Source organism: Eschrichtius robustus, chromosome 5, assembly GCF_028021215.1.
Source record: "Eschrichtius robustus isolate mEscRob2 chromosome 5, mEscRob2.pri, whole genome shotgun sequence".
NCBI classification, from domain to species: domain Eukaryota; kingdom Metazoa; phylum Chordata; class Mammalia; order Artiodactyla; family Eschrichtiidae; genus Eschrichtius; species Eschrichtius robustus.
In genome coordinates, this window is record NC_090828.1 from 104,632,279 (window position 1) to 104,651,809 (window position 19,531).

Genomic DNA, 19,531 nt, shown 5'->3' on the forward strand with positions numbered 1-19,531 from the left:
ACACACAATGGTCCAAAATCTATGGGACAGAGCCAACGCAGTTCACAGGGGGAAGTTATAGTGATACAAGCTTATTCTTAGGAATCAAGAAAAATATCAAATAAACAACCTAACATTACACCTGAAGGAATTAGAAAAAGAAGAAAAAACAAAACTCAAAGCTGTCAGAAAGAAAAATTAAGAAAACTATACCATATGCAATGACATCAAAAAGAACAAGATACCTAGGAATAAACACACCTAAGCAGGTAAAAGACATGTGCTCAGAAATCTATCAGCCATTGGTGAAAGAAGTTGAAGACAACACAAAAAGATGGAAAAATATAGCATGTGCATGGACTGGAAGAATTAATACTGTTAAAATAACCATACTACCAAAGACAATCTACAGATTTAATGCAATCCCTACCAGAATACCAAAGCATTTCCACAGAACTTGAAAAAGTAATTTTAAAATTTGTATAGAAACACAAAGACCCCAAATAGCCAAACAATCTTGAGAAAGAACACAGCTGGAGGCATCACGCACCTTGACTTCAGACTATACTGCAAAGCGACAGTAATCAAAGAGAAAGGTACCAGAGCAAAAACAGACACAAAGATCACTGGAATAGAATAGAGATCCCAGAAATAAGCCCACACACTTATATTTAATTGATTTATGACAAAGCAGGCAATGTGGGGAAAAAACTGTCTCTTCAATAAGTGGTACGGGGAAAACTGGTCAGCTACATGGAAAAGAATAAAATTAGATTATTTTAGCACACCATATATAAAATAAATGCCAAACTGAATAAAGACCTAAATGTAGGGCCAGAAACCATAAGACCCTTAGAGGAAAATATAGAACATTCTTCAACATAAATGATAGCAACAGTTTTAGGTTCAGTCTACTAAGGCAAATGAAACAAAAGCAAAAATAAACAAATGGGACTTCACTAAACTTAAAAGATTTTGCACAGCAAAGGAAACCAAAGACAAAATGAAAAGACAACCTGCTGAGGCAGAGACAATATCTGCACATGATAAGAAGTTAACATCAAAAAACATGACCAAGAAAGGGTTCATATCTAAACTACAGAAACAGCACATACAACTCAATATCAAAAAAACACCCAAAATCTTTTTTAAAAAAATGAGAAGACCTAAATAGACATTTTTTCCAAGGAAAAACTACATATAGACAGCCAGAACTCACAAAGATGCTAAACATAGCTAATCGGCAGTAAAATGCAAATCAAAACTATGAGATATATCACCTCAGTCTTGTCAGAATGGCTGTCATCAAAAAGATCACAAATAACAAAGGTTAGTGAGGATGTGGAGAAAGGGAAACTCTTGTACACTCTTGATGTGAATGTGAAGTAGTACAGCTACTGTGGAAAGCAGAATGGAGGTTCCACAAAAAACTAAAAATAGAACTACCATAATATCCAGCAATTTCACTGTTGGGTATATCAGAAGAAAACAAAAACACTATTTCAAAAAAAAAATAACTGCACACCAATGTTCATAACAGTGTTATTTGCCATAGCCAAGATATAGAGTCAAACTAAATGTTCATCAATAGCTTAGTGGATAAAAAAGATTTTTTATGATGACTTCAGCAAAAAATGAAATTTTGCCATTTGCAAGAACATGGATGGATTTGGAGGGTATTATGCTTAGTAAAATAAGCCGCAGAGAAAACAAGCATGGCATGTTATGAGAAAAAAAGCATGGCATGTTATGAGAAAACAAGCATGGTGTGTTATCAGTTACACGTGGCATCTAAACAAATTGAACACAACAACAACAAAAAAACAGACTCACAGATTAAAGAACAGACTAGTGGTTACCAGCAGGGAGAGATAGGGTGGAGGAGCAAAATAGTGGTAGGAGATTTTGAGGTACAATCCACTATGTATAAAATCAATAATCTACAGTGATGTACTGTATAGCATGGGGAATATAGCCACTCTTTTATAATAACTATAAATGGAGAAGAACCTAAACATTTATGGATCACTATGCTGTACCTCTGAAACAAATATAATAATGTAAATTAACTACAGATCAATAAAATATAAAGTAAGAAACAATAAAGGGGAGACACAGATTATTAGATAAAAATCAATTAAATAAACACAAGTTTTGGAAATCAAGGAATTAAAAAACAACACGTAAGACACAACATTGGCATTTAAAGTGTACAATCTATTCATTTAAAAGAAATCATTTAAGTGGTAAAAAATGGTACCCATTCTCACAATTTTGTATATCTACGATAAATTATTATCTACAAAAATATGTTACAAATATTCACTCAAAAAGAAAGAGAAGATTGGGATAAACCCATTTTAGTATACAAATTTAATATCAAAGTCTCTATGTAAAATTGATTTGAATAAGTTCTGTTAGCCACTTCTAGTTTCTTTGTGATGTAAAATCTTTTAAAGCATAAAAATCAGCCTTTCTACATTATTCCATTAGACATACATAGAAGTTAAAAGAAATGAGAAGACAGAACAATCAACCAGGAAGGTGAATTTACTGAGAAACTGTCATTCGTTCTCCCTCCTCCTTTTCTTTTCCTCCTTTTCCAGGTCTCTTTCGGTTCCGATCAAGAGAAATCTTGAGAGTTCTGAGAATATTTCTTTGAGGGCTTCAAATCACCATACCTACATCCTCTGCCACAACTACACACACGGGAACAAAAATAAACCTCTGCTATCTACTCATGTAGGAGGGATTCATGCAAAATAAACTCCTACATGGAGACCAACAGGTGAGTTTTCTACCTGTTCTTTATAATGTCTTTCCATTATAGTAAATCCCACACATTATGAGGAAGAAACGGTTATGTGAGCTATTCCGTAAAGTCAAAAAACTTGCATTCATTTCAAGTACCTGGTGATCATAGGGTACAACCAGGGAAGGTGCCAGCCCCCTTGGGGGGAGGGGCGGTGAATGGGCTCCCGCACCCATGCACCTCCTGATGTACAGATTCTGGAGAAACAAAGGGCGGTCACACCGCAGTCAGCCTGTCAGGCTGTCGGGCCACTGGGCAACCCGACCAGCCTGGAAGTGCCCCATTAGTTTGCTGAAAGCAAAACTCTGTCCCCCCTGTGAAGCCAGGCAATTTGGGTCAGAGAGTCAGAGGAGACCAGTAATCAACTCCTCCTCTCTGCTCACCTCCTTGGGGTTACAGCAACCCCATCTCCAAACCCAAATCTGACCCTGGAGTGCCAAACTGGGAGTGGCAGGTGGGCTCTGCCGGTGCTTCAGCGCCCTCTGGAGGTTGTCTGCTCTAATGGCAACTCTCAGCCCTTCCTCCTCCTCCTTCCCTAGTCCTGGGGGCTGCCTTGGCCTCCTGCAGCTGCTGGCCTGAATTCATTCTTCTTTTTTCTCCAATTACAATGAAGTGTCTTACAGAGGTCTGGAATCTCTTGAAGAAGGAAGATCTTTTAACCAATACACCTTAACCGTGAGAAGTTGATTTCAAGAATGAACCTGAAGTACTGTATTTTTCTCCTGATGATTCCAAGGAGAGACAGCGCAAGTTTTCTAAATCATAAGAAAAACCAAGGTAAATATGATATTCTGAGCCAGAGATGAAAAAGCAGTTTTTAGCAGCCCCTCCTCATATCATATGACCGGGATTTAAATGAATCAACTGCCACTGGTTTTTAAATCACATGACCCAACTTTAAATCCATCAGCTGCTTCCCCTGTAACTCACGTGACTTGGCTTTGAATAGTAAGAAATGCAGAGGTATAAAAATGATGTTCTGAACAATAAATGGAAAGACAACATTTTAGAAAGTTTTTTTTTTTCCTTTTCGAATGGACCATTCATTGCCTACAGAATAAAGGATTCCCTTGTGGATTTCTTGAACTGTAAACACATACATTGTCTCCGTTGGCTTGATTGACTTAGATTTTGGGGTTTTTTTTGTTGTTGTTGTTAACATCTTTATTGGAGTATAATTGCTTTACCTTGTTGTGTTAGCTTCTGCTGTATAACAAAGTGAATCAACTATTCATATACATATATCCCCGTATCCTCTCCCTCTTGTGTCTCCCTCCCACCTTCCCTATCCCACCCCTCTAGGTGGTCACAAAGCACTGAGCTGATCTCCCTGTGCTATATGCAGCTGCTTCCCAATAGCTATCCATTTCACCTTTGGTAGCGTATATATGTCCATGCCACTCTCTCACTTCATCCCAGCTTACCCTTCCCCCTCCCTGTGTCCTCAGGTCCGTTCTCTACATCTACGTCTTTATTCCTCTGCAGCGACTCCTGCTAGGGACGGATACTTCCTTTTATGCTCAGGGAAATCCCCTAGTTTGAATATGATTTGAGTTTGATCCTGTGAAACCATCAGAACTTCCCACCAGAGATAAATGAGGAGATTCTGGCCTTTATTAGTATGCATGATGAACACGGGTGTCCTGGCTGTACTTGCCAACCCTCCTATTTTACCCACCTATTTTTATCCACCTTCCTCCCTGTGAGTACCTTTGACCAACCCTGAGTTCAGACTCCTGACCTATTACAGTGACTTTGTCAGCCTTTCTTTAAAAAATGGACAGGTAATAAAACGAATTTAACCTAGAAGCAGCAGCTCAGTAAGGGAAATAAAATCATCAGAAGTTATCTAATCACAGCCACAGCCATCCAGGGCTCTGTCTTACCTGCTGGGTCATAAGAATGGGACCTTCCTAAACTTGAAGGGCATCCAATCAAATAAGTAAAGGTCTGCTCACCTCTGGCTCTTGGAGGGATTGCTAGGCAGCCTACCCAGTGTATACTAACTGCAAAACACTGTCATGGTTGTGAAACACCTATGTTCCAGGAAAGCTTTTTGGGGTGCATGGGGAAGGTTTCTTTTTGACATCAAGCAAAAAATAAATCACCAAGCTCTTTGAGCACAGGGATTCTTAAGAGGGCAGTAGAAGGAAGGAATGGGCAGAAAAGACGATCTCCAATGAAGTGAAGGCCGTTTTTCCAAAAGAGTAGGATTTAGTCTCAGTTTAAGGAGAACACTTTTAAATAGCTGGGACAGCTCCAAACTGCGGTTTAGGGAACGAGTGCTTCAAAAGAACAGTGCTTTAAAAGTCCTGGCAAGGCAGCAAGAGGATGAAGAGTTGGTTTTGCATAGTTTTGAACACAGGAGTAAAGAAGCAGAGGCATCTCTGACTAAAAGGCCCTGAGATCCTATGGCATCAATGGGTCAGTTGCAGGGGCAGGGGGGGTGGGGGGGCGATATTTCTCTCTCAACATCTCCCAGGGCAGCCACCCCTCCCGACCCCACACCCCCACTCCCTTCACCCTTCCTCCCTCCACTGTTGGGTCCCCAGGGACAGCACTTTTCAAGCTGGAGCCCTCAGGCACCATCTCTGCAGTCTGGATTCTTCCTGGAGCCTGGCAAGTTCTGGGACAGGAAGGCGGGTCTGCAAGGCCGCTGCGTTGCAGTCGGACCTGGAGGCCTGGAGGGGAACTGGAGCCCTGAAGCCCACCCACGTCCTTGAAGCCGAGGGAGGAACACATCCTCCTAACAGTACTTCTCAGGGGTCAGCGTGCTCCCCACCCGACGGTGATCCATACTCACTTGAGGCAGCAAGGACTGCCTCTAACTGGCCCCCTCGATTCCGCCTTAAGGGTCCTCGCACATGTGTGATAGCGCAGGCCCCGGATCTCTTTAGTCAGCTGAGGCCAGTGCTGCCGGCATCCCTCCAGTCCCATCCCCCAGCCCCTCCCTCTGGGACTGTATCTAATAGAAGAAAGAGCACAGAGGAATTGGCTGAATCAAGGGACCTGGGAGCCTGGGTATGAGTTTCAAGACCGAGAACCTAAGGCGCAATTACATATTATTGGGAACTCTTGTGGAGTGTGTGTGTGTGGGGGGGGAGGTTAGGAGGCTGAGAGGCTGAGTCGACCTGGTGAGTCCAGCCCCAGGACACCACACAGCCCTGTCCCCCTTTCCCTGCCATCAGACAAGGGGTGCCGCAACTCCAGCCGGGACTCTGCACTTCCCCCTCCCTGATTCTCCAGAAGAGCAGGTGGCCCCCCTCTGAGGGCAGGGGCAAGACAACGGACCAAGTCCCCCTGCACTAAGGCGCTACTGGAATCTCTTCCTGAACAGCAGTGCTGGCTTGGAGCGAACCCGTGCACCGCCAAAGTTGGTCTCGTCCTGCAGCTGAGGGACGCAGGCTTTAAGTCAGCTGCCTTGGCTTTAAATCAATCAGTCCCCCCTTTAAATCAGGTGACCCGACTTTAAATCACTGTGTGCCCCTCAAGCCTGACACTTCAAAAGTTGGGAACTTCACTTTGATCCCAGCACCTCACACAGCTGAATGCACACTGTAGTCACCCCCAAGCCTGGCTTAGAGGCAGGATATAAGGTAAGGGGATGGGTTGCACACATGGTGAGGAGGGTGCACTTCATGTACCAGAAGGGTCCAGGTACTCTGGGTACAGCAAGCAGTGCACGATACAGCAGCTCCCTGGCAAAGCTGGTGATGCACAGGGGGAGCAGGCACACCCAGGCACGCAGAGGTTCCAGGCCGGGAGCTGGGGCACAGCCAGCCGGGAGGGTGTGAAAGCCGAGGATCTGAGCCTTCTTGAGAAAGGCAGACACAGAGGATGGATGAGAAACAAAGACCAGATGAAACATGGATTTGAAAAGCACACCCTGCTCTTGAAATTGGGGTGGGGTCACCCCAGATTTGAGTCTTCTTACTCCCCAGTACCTAGTGCCTTGGCATTTGCCCAATTACTTGTAAAATGTGACTGATAATATCTAAACCATAGAATACTGCATTTGGAGTGGTTTTGCAGGTTTATGTTTCTATAGTGGAATAATCTTTTCTACAAGAAAAATGTACACAATCTGAAATAAATTCAAACCCCTCTTTAGCAAGTACTATATCGGACTTCCCTGGTGGCGCAGTGGTTAAGAATCTGCCTGCCAAGGCAAGGGACATGGGTTCGAGCCCTGGTCAGGGAAGATCCCACATGCCGCGGAGCAGCTAAGCCCATGTGCCACAACTACTGAGCCTGCAGACCACAACTACTGAAGCCCGCGTGCCTAGAACCGGTGCTCCACAACAAGTGCAGCAAGAGAAGCCACCACAATGAGAAGCCCGCGCACCGCAACAAAGACTAGCCCCCGCTTGCCACAACTAGAGAAAGCCTGTGCATAGCAACGAAGACCCAACGCAGCCAAAAACAAATTAATTAATTAATTAGTTAACTATTTTAAAAAAGTACTATATCCTTCTGTACAGCTTCTCTGGGAAGAACAGAGAGATGGCGTAGGAGAGTGAGAAAGACCAATATTTAGTGCACATCTCTCATGCAGGTGCTCTGCTGGCTCAGATAGATTTATCCCCACTTTACGAACGAGGAAATAGTCTCAGAGAGGTTTAGTAATTTTCCTAAAGCCAAACAGCTATGGAGTGGCAGAACCAAGATCTGAACCAAGTCTGTTACCTTCAAAGCCTAAGTCCTCATCACAGCAAAACTCAATTAATATTTACATTTATCGAATTACATTGCAACCTGGAGAGTTCTTGACACAATCCTGAATAAGAGTGAGAAAGAAAGAAATAACATTGTTCCTACAGTCAACCCAAATTTTTGGAGCAGCTGCTAGATGCCTGGCCCTTTTTGGGGTTCAGCAGTGAACAAGACAGGAAGAGTCCTGCTTTCATGAACCACGTAGTGGGGAGGAGAGACGGGTGCAACTTGGGTGAGGAATTTCACCTTGCTGGACCTCTGTTTTCTCATCTGGAAAATGGGATGGGTGTTCCTCATTTTCTGGGATTGTCCAGACCTCACATTCTCTGATTCCATAAGAAGCATTTGTTTTCCTGTTTCTTTAAAATTCATTCAGGCCGTGAGCTGTGATGAATGTTGTTAGCTGCTCCCCAAATCACTCTATTCCCACCCTTTTCCTGTGATCAGGTCTTTCCCGAAACATGACTCACAGTCAGTCAAGTCACAGAACCTAAGGGGCACCCAGCAGAAAAATTCCAACCCTTGCTTCCCAGGAGCTCTGCGGTCTACCTACCAGGTAAACTTAACTCACCTGGCACAGGGTGGCCATCCCTGGTTTCACATCAACATGATCTCAGGCACAAACCTTGTTTTTCCATTTTGTCTTTAAGTTACTTGTTGAAACAACTGCACAAATATGACACAGATATGAAATCAGGCATCTTCTGCCCCCAGTGCCTACTAATAAATGATTTTCTGCCACTTTAATGATAAAGACAGAACATTTCAACATTCTGCTACCCTTATTATGTCATTATTGTTGATATTTCTATTGAATACATCTTTCAATATTTTAACAATGGAGCATTTATTTAGGTTGTTCCAGACCCAGCCTTTAGTGGTAAAGGTTTTGTTGTTATATTTCTATTACGTTTCCTTTAAACATCATTATCCTATTTAAATGGATTAAGTCAATTCTATAGGCATTTATCTTATGATATTGATGAAATTGATACATAAAGGGCAGTAGTACAAGTTGATTGGACTTGAGAAACTCCATTAGCACAGTTAAGTATAAATATTATCTATATGTAAACCAAAGTACAGGACGAGTGAGATTCTCTGACTTTTTTTCAATGTCCGCCCCTCAAGCCTGTGAGAAATGGAATAATTCTTGCCCTATCAGTAAACAAAGGATGTCACAGTCTTCAGCACTTGCAGCCCTCCAATGTGAGCCGGCGGGCCCTGAGGCACTCAGGATATGCAAATACAGAATGCAGGCCCCAGAGAGCTGAGGTGCATATCAAAGGAAGGATTTCAGTGAGCCCAAGCAAAGAAAAGCGCTGCATTCCTCACCTTGGGAGAGCTGGTTTTCCTTAGTTAACAATCACCTTTTGATGTTCCCCATTACCTGCGCCAGTCCCCTGCCCTGTCCCCTCCCCCCAGTACTTTAACTCAGGGAGGAAGGAGTGCAGAGGGACTTGACTGAATAAGGGGCCTGCGCGCCTCGGGAGGAGTTTTCAGCCGCTTTCCCCGCAGTCGGGAGGAGGGGTGCTGACGCTGCAGCCGGACCCTGCGCCTCCCTTGCCCCGTTTGCCCTCAGGACGCTCAGGCCGACCCCCTCCCCACGCCCACCAGGCCTCGCGAGCCAGGCCGAGGGCAGGGGCGAGAGGAGGGACCGAAGTTCCCGGGGACCAGAGGCTGGGGGCCGCTCTTTCTGCACAGCAGCGGCGGGTGGCAGCGAACCCCTGCCCCTCAGAAGCTGGTCTTGTGCTGCCGCCCGGGCACCGGACCAGGCGGAGGGTCGGCGCCCACTTACCCGGCCCGCCGTCCCCGCGTCTGTCACGGCTTCGGCCGCCGGGGCACCTCCAGAGCCGGCAGCCTCAGTGAGGTCGCCCTCCCCTCGGGCTCCGGGGCAGTTCCGTGATGGCGGAGGGAAGAGACCCCGCCCGAGCCGGGAGTTCCAGCCCTGAGGAAACGCGGGCTCTGTTCAGCGCGCAGTGGGTGGGACCGCTCTGCCCCGAGGCCTTCCGGGAGGGAGCGGGGCGGCGGGGGAGGGAGCCGCCAGGAGCGCAGGGCCCCGTCGGGGGTCCTGGAGGGGCGGCCCGGCCTGGGGGCCACGCCCACTGTGGCCGCAGCCCAGGTCTTTTTCCTGGAATCCTACACGAAAAAGTTAGAAAGATACACAGTCTATGGTAAATATTCACAAATAATTGTTGCTGCTGTGCTCACTATTCTATTAAAGGTGTAAAATCCATAAAACACTTTAAGTTCAAAATTAAATATGAATTTTTACCTTTCTAATTATGTCTCTGATATTCACAGTTGTGGTTAATGAATCAGAGACTGTGGCATCACTAGTTAAAAATGAGCTTGTTAAAAAAATAGAACTCAGGCCCACCGGACCTACTGAATCACAATCTGCACTTTTACAATCTCCCCAGTGTACTTGTGTACCCATGAATAGTTGAAAGGTACATTTCTACCTCGACATGTCTTTTCTGTATGAGAAATACACACATTTTATCCAGTTTGATATAAATAAAACACTCAAAAATGCATATGCCTGTGTTGAAACCATCATTTTATCATTTCTTTTCCAGACAAGTATAGTCTCTATACTGGTTTTGTGGATCACATGCCATACTCTTTTCTTGTAGTTAGAAATAAGGTAGAGAAAGTTACTTTAAAAAAAAAAAAAATATATATATATGTATATATATATGTATATATATGTATGTGTATATATATATATATATATACATATATATATATATACACATATATATATACATATATATATATATAAGTGGATAATTGAAGACACTCTTCTAAATTAAAACCAGTTCTCTTAACTTGCTGTTTTCTTCTTGGGTCACATTATGAACTCTTCCCGTGGCCACATGGCATGTGTAAATTTAATTTCAGGGACTGTTGACATTCCAGGAAGTGGCCATAGATTTCTCTCAAGAGGAGTGAGAATGCCTGGACCAAGATCAATGGGAATTGTACAGGGATGTGATGTTAGAGAAGTATAGGAACCTGCTCTCCTTGGGTGAGGATACCTTCCTTCCAGAATTCCTTATCCCACCACAGGGTTTGGAGTCCTTCATTTGTAGAATGTCTCCTGAAATCTTCTGCTTCCTACAATAGGGTTTCAGATTGCAGCGTTTCAGGAAAGATTGGGAGTTTGTGGGTATAATTTTTCTTATTCTTTTAAAGTTGCAGCCTCACTTTTAATATACTTTGTAACTGCTTGGGATGTGTCTATAAGAACTGTGTACTATATGTTTCTGTTATAGTCCTTACAAAATTTTAGTGTCTTATTTTCTGTAACCATTTTCCATGGATTCTTTGGGCTTAAGGTATATTAAAAGGGAGACTGCGATTCTCCCTTTAAAAGGGGACTTATTAAAAGGGGACTTCCCTGGTGATGCACTGATTAAGAATTCGCCTGCCAATGCAGGGAACCCGGTTCGATCCCCGGTCCGGGAAGATCTCACGTGCCACGGAACAACTAAGCCAGTGGGCCACAACTACTGAGTCTGCACGCCACAACTACTGAAGCCGGTGTGTCTTGAACCCGCACGCCATTTATTTTTTGGAGAATAAATCCACTTCTGAGTGATTAAAATTTAGGCCAGCTAGTCAAAATGCTTTATCACCTGTTCTTCTAAAACACTGATCAATGGAACAAGTTTTACTAGGGATAACAGTGTAATTGTATTCTGGAGTTCATATGGGCAATATGGTTTATGACCCTGATGCTGGATCACGACATTTCAACGGTATAACTGCTATTAATTGTCTGTTTGTTCAAAGATTAAAGTCTCATGTGATCTGAATTCAGACTGGAGTCATCCTGGTTGGTTTCTGTCTATTGCAGATTTCTTCCAGTATGAAAGGACAAGAGCAATACGGCTTACTTTACAAAATGTCTTCAAACTAAATTTTGATATAATCTACATTCAATTAATGTATACATACCCTACTGTAGAACAGGGTTCGTTACGGTGGCAGAGCCCGGTAATTATGTAAAACTGAAACTTTTTCTGCACTGGTTCAAGTCCTCTTCCTAAGAATATGTTTATAATCAACATTCTTTCACAAATTACCCAATTTAATTCACCATAGCATTCCTCATATTAACTAAATGGAAAATCCTAGGCTATATACAAATCCAGAAAGGGCCAAAAATCATCAGCCCCCATGGATGATTACAACCCATTGCTGAGGCATTCAAATTACTTATTAAAGAACCACTATGTCCATCAACATCATCAATTTATATATTATTGCCCCAATGCTAGCCTTAACCCTGGCTCTCACAACATGAATTCCTCTTCCCATATCTTATCTACTAATTAGTATAAATGTAGGCATATTATTTATATTAGCCATATCACACCTAGCCATTTATTCCATCCTCAGATCCGGATGAACTTCACATTCAAAATACTCACTCACTGGAGCTCTAGGAACAATAGCACAGACAATCATCTCATATGAAGTAATGTAGCAGTTATTCTATTCTCAGTCTTACTGATAAATGGATCATTTACACTTTCAACAGTAATTATTACACAAGAACACCTGTGACTGATTTTCTCCTGACCCCTACCCAGAATTTGATTATCTCCGCAGTAGCAGAAATCCAGTGAAGCCCCACTTGATTTAACAGAAGTAGAATCAAAACCTGTATATGTCTTCAATGTAGAAAATGTAGCAGGCCCATTCACCCCGTCCCTCCTAGAGAATATGTCAATTTCCCTATAATAAACATTTCCGCAGCAATCTATTTTTAGGAGCATTCGACAATCCCTAGGTGCCAGAATTATATACAGCCCAAGTCATCATTAAAACACATCTAACAATCTCCTTTCTATGAATTTGAGCCTCCTACCTACAATTTTGATATGATCAACGCATACATCTCTTATAAAAAGTTTTTTTACGACTAACATTAACCCTATGTACATGAGAGTTTTCACTACTTGTCATCATACCAGGCAACCCACCACAAGTTTAAGAACTATGTCTGACAAAAGAGTTACTTTGATAGAGTAAATCATAGAGGTCTCAATGCTCTTATTCCTGGAATTGAATTCTTCCTCATAATTTTACATTCTCCATGCTACCTACCACATTACACCACATGCTATATAGTAAAGTTCTCTAAGTAAGCTTCAGGCCCATACCCCCAAAATATTTTTGTATATCCTTCCTGTGCTAATAAACTCGCATTGTTTTTACCATCATTCTACTGACCATTTTCTCAGGAAATATAATTGTATAACAAGCTCACACTGGTTAATGGTATCCCCATTCTAATAAAAAAACATGAACCCATAAGCTACAGAAGCATCCAACAAATATTTCCTAAAACAGTCCACCACATCAATACTACTTATAATGGCTATTATCATTAATCTAATATACTCTAGTCAAAGAGCACAATGAATAACAAAAATCTTTAATCCAGCAGCATCCACCCTCATGACAATCGCCCTTGTCACAAAAGTAGGACTTTCCCCATTTCACTTCTGAGTGCCTGAAGTCACACAAGGCATCCCATGAACAGCAGACCTGATGCTATCAACATGACAAAATTGCACCCCTATCAGTTTTATACCACATGTCACCATCCATCAACCTAAATATACTATTAATCATAGTGATATTATAAATCATAGCTGGAGGCTGAGGCAGACTTCGCCATACTCACCTGGAAAATATTACACCCTCCTCATCAATTGTCCATATAGGATGAATAACAGCTATTATTATGTATATTCAGATTATAACAATCCTAAACATACTAATTTATATCATAACAACACTATCTTCTTCTTATTTATGCCCAGATCATGTACTACAAGAGTATCATTATCACACACATGAGATAAAACACCTCCCATCACAATCATTTTCCTCACCATTATAGTATCATTAGGACATCGCCCATCACTATCAGGGTTTCTACCCAAATGAATAATTATCCAAGAGATAACAAAAATGCAACATCATTCTACCAACACTAATAGCCATCATAGCAGCCCTCAGCATATATTTCTACTTGCAGCTAACATACTCCACATCACTAACTATATTCCCTTCATTAAACAACACAAACACAAAACAATTTGAACATACAAAGAAATAACCTTCCTATCATTACCAATCATAATACCCACACGATTACTACACACAACACCCATTCTATCGGTGCTGGACTAGGAATTTAGGTTAGTTCAGACCAAGAGCTTTCAAAACCCTAAACAAGTGAAATTTACTTAATTCCTAAAAATAAGGATTGCAAGACTTTATTCTACATCAATTGAATGTAAAGCAAACACTGTATTTAAGCCAAATCTTTACGAGATTGATGAGTTTTAACCCCAGGAAACTTTAGTTAACAGGCAAATCCTCTAGTCAACTGGCTTCAGTCTACTTCTCCTTCATTTGAGAAAGAAAAAAAGAAAAAAAAAAGGCAGGAAAATCACTGGCAGAATTGAAGCTGCTTCTCTGAAGTTACAATTCAATTTGTTGATTCACCACAGGGTTTGCCAGAAAGAGGGCTCAATCTCTGTCTTTAGATTTACAGTCTAATGCTAACTCAGTCATTTTACCTCTGTTCATACACTGCTGATTATTTTCAACAAATCACAAAGATATCGGCATTTTATATTTACTATTTGGTGCTTGAGCTGGAGTAGCAGGCAGCACCTTAATTATATTAATCCAGGCTGAGCTATGCTGACCTGGACCGCTACTTGGAGATGCCCAAATCTGTAAGGTAGTCATAACAGTCCCTGCACTTGTAATAATTTTCTTTATAGCTGTACCCGTTATGATTGCAGGCTTTGAAAACTGACTTGGGCCACTAATAACTCGGACACCTGAAGTAGCATTTCCCCCAATAAATCATATAAACTTTTGACTACTTCCCCCATCATTCTTACTCCTACTCATATCACCAGTAGTAGAAGCTGGTTCTGGTACCAGTGGAACCGTGTATTCAGCTCTAGCCTGCAATCTGGCCCATGCAGGAGCCTCTGTCGACCTAACTGTTTTCTCCTTACATTTAGCAGGTGTCTCCTCAATTCTTGGTATTATTACTTTTATTACTATAGTCTTTAATACAAAACCAGCAGTCATATCCCAATACCAAACACCATTATTTGTTTAATCTTCCCCAACTATAGCCATATTACTATAATTACCAATCTCAGTCCAAGCAGCCAGAATTGTCATGCTGTTAAGAGACAGAAATCTAAACACTACTTTCTTTGACCCTGCAGGAGGAGACCGAATCCTATACCAACACCTATTTTGATACTTTGCTCACCCTGAAGTCTGTATTCATGGCCTAACAGGGTTTGTTATAAACTCACATATCATTACATACTATTTAGGACAAAAATTGCCTTTCAGCTATCTGGGAATAGTATGAGTCATGTCCACTGGTTTTTTAGGAGTTCTCTTGTGGGCCCATCATATATTTACCATAGGGATAGCTGTGGACTCAGGAGCATACTTTACATCAGCTACCGTAATTACTTCTATCCCTACAGGAGTAAAAGTATCTAGCTGATTAGCAACTCTTTATTTAATTTTTCTTTTTCTTTTCATTTTTTTTTTTTTTTTGGCTGAGTTGGGTCTTGGTTGCTGCGCATGGGCTTTCTCTGGTTGCGGTGAGCGGCAGCTACTCTTCGTTGCGGTGTGCGGCCCTTTCATTGCAGTGGCTTCTCTTGTTGCAGAGCACGGCCTCTAGGCGCGCGGGCTTCAGTAGTTGTGGCTTGCGGGCTCTAGAGGGCAGGCTCAGTAGTTGTGGCACACGGGCTTTTTGCTCCGCGGCATGTGGAATCTTCCCAGACAAGGGCTCGAACCCGTGTCCCCTGCATTGGCAGGCGAATTCTTAACCACTGCGTCACCAGGGAAGTCCCTGGTTAGCAACTGTTCACGGAGGTAATACTATATGACCTCCCACTATATTATGAGTTTTAGGCTTTAGTTTTTCTTTTTACAGTAGGTGGTTTGACAGGAATCATCTTAGCCAACTCATCCCCAGACATTGTCCTCCAGGATACATACTATGTAGTAGCACACTTCCATGACCTATATGTCCATGGGAGCAGTCTTCACTGTTATAGGAGGCTTCCTACACTGATTCCCACTATTCTCAGGTTATACAGTTAACTCAGCATGAGCAAAAATTCACTTCACAAGTATATTTGTAGTAGTAAATATGACTTCCTGCAGCACTTTCGTGGCCTCTCAGGGATGTCACTACGTTAGTCTGAGTACCCTGAGGCACACACAACATGAAATATTTTGTCTTTAGGCTCATTCATCTCAGTAGCAGCAGTAATGCTAATAATCTTCATACTTTGAAAAGCATTTGTGTCTAAACAAGAAGTCTTAGCAGTGGAAATTGCTACTCCTAACCTAGAATGGTTACACGGATGTCCTCCACCATATCCTATGTTTCAAGATCCTACCTATGTAAATGTAAAATAAGGAAGGACTCAAGTCCTTTTCAACCAGTTTCAAGCCAACACCATAACAATTATGTCTTCCTCAATAAATGAGATAAAAGTAAAAAGTGATGTAGCTTTGTCAAAGTTAAATGATAGGCTAAAATCCTGTATATCACTAAGGCATATCAATTTCATCTAGGCTCTCAAGATACAACATCACCGATTATGGAAGAACTTTTACATTTTCTTCATCACACATTAATAGTGATTTTTAAAATAAGTTCTCTAGTCCTCTATATCATTTCACTAATATTGACATCTAAACTCATATGCATACAATAGATGCACAGGTAGAGAAAATGTGAACAATTTACTAGCTATTATTGTAATCTTAATTGCCCTATCATCATTGTGAATCCTTTACATGACACATGAAATCAATAACTCTTCCCAAACCATAAAAAACTATGGGTCAGTAATGATACTGAAGCTACAAATACACAGATTATGAAGATTTAAATGTTGACTCCTCTGTAATCCCCACATCAGAGCTAAAACCAGGAGAATAATGACTAATAGAAGTCAACAACCGAGTAGTTAGGGAGAGTCATTGAATATTAGTTTCATCTGAAATTGTTGTACACTCCGGAGTTGTTCCTTCTCAGGCCTAAAAAGAGCTGCTATCCCAGGACGCCTAACTTAAAGAATCCTCATATCAACAGGACCAGGCCTATGTTGTGGACAAGAGAGCTCGTTTTCCTGAGTTCAAAGACAGGACAGAGGGATATGGCTGAGATATGGGGTGAATCTGGAGCCCATGGGGATGCACTCTCCAAGCTCCAGTATAGGAATGGGGCCTCTAGGGTCCCAGGCCACCCACCACGCCCTCTCGAGAAGGATCTGGGCAACATTCCCTGTCAGTGATGAGGCAGCCCTAGCACTTGTCACGCCCCGATGTCGTGTCCTATGTGGGCCCCATGCTCTTGGGACCACACCCCACACTCTGCAGGTCCATGCTACAGGGTCCTTCATGCCTCAGGAGTAGAGACCACACAGCAAGCAGTTCCCTCCCCAACCAGCAGGAGGAGGGGAGGAGAGCAGGGGCACCAGGGGAATCTCACTCAGACAACAACACCCCAGCGGTGCCAGCGGGGACAGTGATGACGCAGATGAGGCACAGACCAAGAGATGGGACCAGAGGACCCAAAAGGCAGCTGGTCAGGTCCTGGCTCACCTGCACCCTGGACACCTTTGTCCCGCATACACCCCCTTCCTCATACACCCTCTCCTTAAATGCAGATTCTTCAGATGCAAACAGGCAGAGCTTCAGACTGAAAGTCAGCTCTTCCAAAATGACCCGTCAGCAAACACTGCAGGATTCCACTCCAGTGGGTGCCCTGGAGTCGACAACTCAGGGACTGAAGTGGATATCGGTGCCAGGGGCAGTGGGAGGGAATGGGGAATGAGACTTTCATGGTTGTGGAATTTTGGTTTTGCAAGATGAAAAGTTCTAGGGATGGTGGTGATGGCTCCACGAGAAAGTGAATATATCTGATGCCTCAGAAACGTGCACTTAAAATGGTGATGATGGTAAAGGGTATGTGACGTGTGTTTTATTTCACTTAAAATAAATTCTTAAAATAATGTCTTGTTAATTGAGATTCCATTTCGACTCCCCTTCATCACAAATGTCGGAGGCCCAGACACAGTCCCCTACCTTAGGGGCCATCACGGTACCCTCACAGAGCACGTGGGAGACCATTCTTAGGGGGGGCTAGTCTGTGCTCACCTGACCTCTGTCCAGGGGGACCCAGGCAGTGGTGACCCCCATAGATTAGACATACGATATGCTATAGTATTAATATGATAGCACCAAGTGTTGTCACTCACCGGAACACAGAGCAGCAACCCACTCAAACATGCCTGACCTCATATGATTGTGACAAGATTAAGAGAAGAAAAGGAACCACAGGTTAATCAGGACAACACCCTTAATGCAGAGGTTGGAAATCTCAAAGGGGACAGGACACACTGCAGGCAAAGAGCGCATATGCGGTCTCCCCATACATGTGATCCTGACCCATGCAGGTATGGTGAGACCCACACAGTCCCCGCACCCTATACCTGGGGCCACACACCCACACTCACCAGGGTGACCCACCTCCCCAGACCCCTCCACCTGGGTCACATGTCCACAGTCCCAGGGTGACCTCACCTCCCCAGACCCTGCACCTGGGGTCACACGTCCCCTTGGTCAGGACACCATGGCTCTGCAGGGGGCTCCCCCAATGTGGAAACAAGCTGGGTCCCTGGGACCACCTGGGATGGGAAAAAGTGTCAGGTGGGTCTCCTTTCCCCACACTTGTCCCAGAGGAGTCCTCCTCTTCTCACTTTGGTTCTGTGTGATTTTAACTGTTTTTAAGGCTTTCATACTAGAGTTGAACACACGACCCTGGTGCTGGCATGCTCAGTCCTTTCTCGTCTCACTTACATGTTGAGAAAACTCACAGGACAGCAGGGCTGAAAGCCGAGGGGCAGCTCTGGACTCTGCTGAGTAGGGACGGTAGACTGGAGGGAGAGCTCAGCAGCAGCCTCAGCTGTCACCCATCGGCCTTTTGCCCGATCTGCGTGCCCTGCAATCAATCCACCAGCTAAACCTGCTTCCCTATGCACCATGCACATGCTGGTAAATTGGAATTATTGCCAGGTAGTCCTCCTGAGGATTCTCCATGAGCCCCAGGGAAGGTGAACCTTGCAGGGATTAAGACTAAGGCCCCGACCATAGCACTGACCCTTGGGAGGACCAGGTCACCACACTCAGAAGAGAGGCTGTTACGTAGACAAGCCCACCTCAGCTCCAGACCCCAGACATCTAAGCACTGACATTCAGATGCAGGCACGGAGCTTCCCAGTACTGAGGCCAGGCCGGGTCTCTACCCAGGTCCCCATAGTCCTAGCGTACACAGAACATGGTCAGGTCTAAATCTTCTTATTACAGACAACACATGGTCAGCTCTAAACATAATCAGTAGACAGGACATGCAGAGGTCTAAATCCACCATGTAGACAGAACTTGATCATGTTTAAACTAGCTTAGGGCTGATCCCATAGGAGGTACAGATCATACACATGGGTCTCTCATCTTTGGACACCCACATCAGGAAACTGAACAAAATCTTTGTCATTAAACATTTCAACAGGCAAAACAGAAATGTTCCCAATTTCTCTGGCCACCTGATGGTCAGGATCCACGGGCGAGCCACGAACTTCTTAGAGTGCAGCCCAGTCTGCTGCCAGGACAGACAAGAAGTGGCCTGATTCCAGCCTCCCAGGCTTCCAGAAGGAGGCGGCCACACTGGAAGCCCAGGCAGGAGAGTCCTGCATAGTCCGGGCCGGGAGATCCGGTCTGTCCATTCGGCTGGCCGATTCCGGGCGGGGCGCTCAGGGCCGCTGAGAGCCCTGCACTCGGGTCCTGCTTCCCTGCAGCGTGTGCGTGTGCGTGTGCGTGTGTGTGTGTGTGTGTGTAGAGGGGGCGGTGGCTGACGGCTCCCATGGCTCCCGTCCCGGG